Source organism: Babylonia areolata, chromosome 35, assembly GCF_041734735.1.
Source record: "Babylonia areolata isolate BAREFJ2019XMU chromosome 35, ASM4173473v1, whole genome shotgun sequence".
Taxonomy (NCBI): Eukaryota; Metazoa; Mollusca; class Gastropoda; order Neogastropoda; family Buccinidae; genus Babylonia; species Babylonia areolata.
Window position 1 is genome coordinate 21453649 of NC_134910.1, and position 6000 is coordinate 21459648.

General features: G+C 40.8%; 1 protein-coding gene across 2 annotated transcripts in view; it reads left to right on the top strand.

The window, feature by feature from the left end:
* Nucleotides 1-6000, top strand: part of LOC143277978 (ras-related protein Rab-27A-like) — a 113070-nt gene that overhangs the window by 78482 nt on the left and 28588 nt on the right. The gene's annotated exons all lie outside the window — the stretch shown is intronic.

Sequence of the window (6000 nt, forward strand, 5' to 3'; positions counted from 1 at the left end):
AACTGAAATCGACCAGGATGATAATCATTGACCATATGATTTTTGGTGCGCACTGCATAGATATAATACTCTCACTCGAAAGAGCTTGTTTGTAACCGTGTGTGACCAAGGAAAACTGCTGTACACAGAACGCCAGCTTTGGTTTGGTTCTGCACTTGCGCTAGGGGAGGAAGGTGGCAGAATGGTTAAGACGCTCAGCTGCCAATACAGAGAGTCCGTGAGGGTGTGGGTTCGAATCCCGCTCTCGCCCTTTCTCCTAAGTTTGACTGGAAAATCAAACTGAGCGTCTAGTCTTTCGGATGAGACGATAAACCTGAGGTCCCGTGTGCAGCACGCACTTGGCGCACTGAAAAAGAACCCATGGCAACGAGAGTGTTGTCCTCTGGCGAAATTACGTAAAATGAAATCCACTTTCATAGGTACACAAATATGTAAGCATGCACTCAAGGCCTGACTAAGCGCGTTGGGTTATGCTGCTGGTCAGGCATCTGCTCAACAGATGTGGTGTAGCGTGTATGGATTTGTCCGAACGCAGTGACGCCTCCTTGAGAAAGTGAAAGTGAAAGTGCTAGGCTAACTTCTCAGTCCGATCTCAACTTCAAGTCCATGGCGTTCGAGCTTTTGGCCTGTAATTTTCAGGTTGGGCAGATTGATTAATCAGAACAAAACTTATACGCCGTTTCGCGCGTTTAGTTTTTTCAGTTTATAGTCAGCGAATTTGAACAAAACTGCTACGGCAGTTTGCTTATAAAATTTTAGTCTTATGAATAACAGTTAGCTGAATTGACGAATCAGAACGAATCCTCTACAGTTTTAGCGCGTTTAGTTCTACAGGTTACAGTTAGGCGTACTGACGAACTATTACAAAACTTATACGGCATTTCCGCATTTAGTTTCACAGTTTACAGTTGGATGTACTGACAAACCATAACAAAACAGCAGTTGTACCTTTAGTTCTACAAATTACAATTAGGCGCATTGACAAATCAGAACAAAACTTCCACAGCATTTTGTACATTTAGATCTACAGATTACAATGAGACGTATTGACAAATCAGAAAAAAAAAGTTCTTCAACGTGTGCGAATTAAATGCGGGCACTTAACACGGCTTGGACAAACCATAGCAGAACTTCCCCAGCATAGTAATATAGTGTGTACATGTGCATTTAAATCTGCACCCACATGTTGGCTATTGACAAACCAGAACATGACGGCATGTCCGCAACAAAGTCTAGACTTGGGTGTATTGACAAAACAAGAGTAATGTGCACTTACCACATGTCGCCCATATGACGCATCAGTCAGGTTCATTGAGTTCTTTGAAGTGAAGCAGACAGTTGTTTGTTTGTTTGAGTGAAGCAGACGTTTGTTTGAAGTGAAGCAGACAGTTGTTTGTTTGTTTGAGTGAAGCAGACGTTTGTTTGAAGTGAAGCAGACAGTTGTTTGTTTGTTTGAGTGAAGCAGACGTTTGTTTGAAGTGAAGCAGACAGTTGTTTGTTTGTTTGAGTGAAGCAGACAGTTGTTTGTTTGAGTGAAGCAGACAGTTGTTTGTTTGTTTGAGTGAAGCAGACGTTTGTTTGAAGTGAAGCAGACAGTTGTTTTGTTTGTTTGAGTGAAGCAGACGTTTGTTTGAAGTGAAGCAGACAGTTGTTTGTTTGTTTGAGTGAAGCAGACAGTTGTTTGTTTGAGTGAAGCACAGTTGTTTGATTGTTTGAAGTGAAGCAGACAGTTGTTTGTTTGTTCGAGTGAAGCAGACATTTGTTTGAGTGAAGCAGACGTTTGTTTGTTTGTTTGAGTGAAGCAGACGTTTGTTTGTTTGTTTGAGTGAAGCAGACGTTTGTTTGAAGTGAAGCAGACAGTTGTTTGTTTGTTTGAGTGAAGCAGACGTTTGTTTGAAGTGAAGCAGACAGTTGTTTGTTTGTTTGAGTGAAGCAGACAGTTGTTTGTTTGAGTGAAGCAGACAGTTGTTTGTTTGTTTGAGTGAAGCAGACGTTTATTTGAAGTGAAGCAGACAGTTGTTTGTTTGTTTGAGTGAAGCAGACGTTTGTTTGAAGTGAAGCAGACAGTTGTTTGTTTGTTTGAGTGAAGCAGACGTTTGTTTGAAGTGAAGCAGACAGTTGTTTGTTTGTTTGAGTGAAGCAGACGTTTGTTTGAAGTGAAGCAGACAGTTGTTTGTTTGTTTGAGTGAAGCAGACGTTTATTTGAAGTGAAGCAGACAGTTGTTTGTTTGTTTGAGTGAAGCAGACAGTTGTTTGTTTGTTTGAGTGAAGCAGACAGTTGTTTGTTTGAGTGAAGCAGACAGTTGTTTGATTGTTTGAAGTGAAGCAGACAGTTGTTTGTTTGTTTGAAGTGAAGCAGACAGTTGTTTGTTTGTTTGAGTGAAGCAGACAGTTGTTTGTTTGAGTGAAGCAGACAGTTGTTTGATTGTTTGAAGTGAAGCAGACAGTTGTTTGTTTGTTTGAAGTGAAGCAGACATTTGTTTGTTTGTTTGAGTGAAGCAGACAGTTGCTTGTTTGAGTGAAACAGACAGTTGTTTGTTTGTTTGTTTGAGTGAAGCAGACAGATTGTTTGAGTGAAGCAGGCAGACAGTTGTTTGTTTGAGTGAAGCAGACAGTTGTTTGTTTGTTTGAGTGAAGCAGACAGTTGTTTGTTTGAAGTGAAGCAGACAGTTGTTCGTTTGTTTGCTTGTTTGTTCGTGAACTGATCAGTTCAGTACAGTTATTCAAGAAGGCGTCACTGCGTTCGGACAAATCCATAATATACGCTAGAGAACACCAATTAACGTGATGTATTTAGATAGATGCACAGTTTCTGCATGAACTACAGTGTACTTATGTGGCCTAATTACGTATGTAAATCTTACGTTTACTGTAATGTGCACGTCAGGAAATAATGAAATTAAGATGGTTGTGAATGACGGTTAAGAATAGTCGTTGTCCATTTTATTGTATACTTTACTGAAATAATGAAAATCGTGACTGACAGCGATGGGGAATGGGGGCGGGGGATATGTGTGAGTGTGTGTTTTTAATGTGTGTATATGAGTGTACATGCGTCTATGCACGCGCACGTGAGAGAGAGAGAGAGAGAGAGAGAGAGAGAGAGAGAGAGAGAAGATCACCTTCGCCCATCCTGCAAAGAATCTCTCCCTCTCTCTCTCGCTCCCGCTCTCTCTCGTGCACACACTTCTAGTTACTGTGCTTTGTGTTCAATGTTTTCTCATCCAGAAACATTTTCATTAGACCCAGAAAGACCACTGGTGTCACTGATGTAAGTGGAAACTAAAGACCGTAATGACGCATTCGACATTTGACGTCGCGTGTACACGTCATTTGCTGTCCTAATCACCTCCTCATTATTTGGAGGAAGGGAGATACGAATGTGGAATGTGTGTGTGTGTGTGTGTGTGTGTGTGTGTGTTGGATATGTGTGTGTGTGTGTGTGTTGTCGCGTGTGTGTTTTGTGGGGTTGGGAGAGGGATGTGTGTGCGTGCTTGTGTGGTGTTGAGATCCATTCACTATGTGTGCGTACGCACACACGCACTCTGTGTGGATGTGGGCGGTTGTGTGTGTGTGTGGGGTGTGTGTTTGTGTGTGGTGTGTGTCTGTGTGTGTGTGTGTGTGTGTGTGTGTGGTGTCTGTGTGTCTGTCTGTGGTGTGTGTGTGTGTGTGTGTGTTGATCGATTGTATTATGTCTGTTAACTATGAATGCTTGCTTGCGAACGCACTATATGTGTCCTTCAGTATGTGTGTATGTTCTTCTTTTTTTTTTCTTTATGGTGTTATATATATATATATATATTTTTTTTTTTTATGTATGTGTGGTGTGTGTGTGTACGCATACAAAAAAAATGCATGTGTGTGCGCGCGCGCGTGTGTGTATGATAACGATGATGAGGGGAAAGAAAGGATGACTACTGCCCCCCACCCTCCTCTCCCCTTTCCTCCTCCCCCAAAAAAGAAACAATCAGTTCATATTGATTTTTTCTCTCCCCTTCTGGAGTATCGCTCAGCGCGACTGTGTGCATGAGTGTCTGTCTGTCTGTGTCTCCAGTTCTTTCTCTGTGTGTCTCTCTGTCTCTATCTCTGTCTCTCTCTCTCTCTTTCTTCTTTTTTTCTCCCTCTCCCTCTCTTCCTCTGTCGCTGTCTCCCCCACCCCACCCCAACTTTCCCGCTCTCTCTGTCTCTCTCCCTCTACCTCCCTGCCTCTCTGTCTGTCTGTCTGTCTGTCTGTCTCTCTCTCTCTCTCTCTCTCTCTCTCTCTCTCTCTCTCTATATATATATATATATATATATATATATATATATATATATATATATATGTGTGTGTGTGTGTGTGTTTCTTTCTTTCTTTCTTTCTTTCTTTCTTTCTTTCTCCCCCTTCCCCTTCTCCCTCTCTCTCTCATTCTCTCTCTCTCTCTATGTCTGTTCATTCATGCTGACATGTGCCTGCTGACTCGAGCGTTTACGCGCGTGTGATGTGTGTGCGTCTGTGCGTGTGTGTGAGAGAGAGAGAGAGAGAGTGTGTGTGTGTGTGTGTAAGAGAGAGAGAGAGAGTGTGTGTGTGTATTCGAGCCAGATCAAATCTAATTGTCAATTGATATTTAACAGATTTTATTACACACACACACACACACACACACACACACACACACACACACACACACACACACACACACACACACACACACAGAGAGAGAGAGAGAGAGAGAGAACGATAACGATGTTTTATTCAGATTAAGGCCAAAGCCCCTTACTGAAGGGGGTCATACAAGAAAATAAATAAGGAAAATGACTTGACACGATAAACGAACATCACAAATCAACCAAAAGTAGCTAATACAATACTCAACAACATTCACAAAATAACAATTCGAAGTCTCTTCAATGCCTCATATAAGGTATATGGCCACGTTTTGTTGGGTAAGCTCATGTTTTGACGACATGAGCAGATTAAATCTAAAAGCGCAGGGATCTTTATAATATTTAGGTTGAATTCATCTTTGTCTGAGGTCACTCAAAGCAGGGCAACATAGCAAAAAATGCAATTCATCTTCCCTACCCAGGTTGCACAGTCGACACGTATATACATATTCACTCCTACTACAGTATCTGAAACTGAACAGCAATATTAGAAACACCAAATCTAAATTTTGTCAGTGCAATTTTTACATATCTGTTTATTTCCATCCCAATATATGGTTCAGGCCCCTGCGATGTTTTAAACATTCTAAACTGTGCAAATCTATCGCTAGTTTCCATATGGTCATGCCAATCTTGCCACCAACAATCAACTATTCGCTGTCTAAAACACTCTATAAAACATGCAATATCTTCAACACCCTGATTATCCCACACAAAAGAATAACCATAAGAATTTAAGCACTGACGAACACACGTTGCCCATGTTTTTTTTTTTGCCATTGTTATCTAAGGAATACAACATTCGATAAGCTTTGAACGGTGGCCTGTTTTCGTTCATTCTTGTTTCAACCAATACTTAATGCATTTAATGTGCGAGTTTAAATAAATTGGATATCTCCCTAGCTCCCCATACACAAGATCATTTGGCATTCGGATGTCCACATTCAAAAATCGTTTCATTGCAAACAAGTGCGCTTTTTCTATTTGTTCACTCTTTTCCAAAGCCCATATTTCTGCACCATACTGCAGTATTGGCTGGACTTGAGCATCAAATAACCTTACAAAAATACCAAACGAATTTCAATACAAGTATCCGAATAACTGCTTTCTTTGCTTTATTTGCTATATCTTGACATGCGAAACTGAAACTAAGTTTTGTTGAAAAATAAATTTCAAGATACTTATATGCATTTACAACGGTAATTCTTTCATTTCCATATGACCATCTTTCGTTTCATGCTAAATATCCTCCCTTACGGAACACAACAATACTTGTTTTATCCATATTTACTTTTAACTGTAAGTTACGTGCTGCAGCGTATAAACTGTTCAACTATCGCTGTAAACCCACTGTTG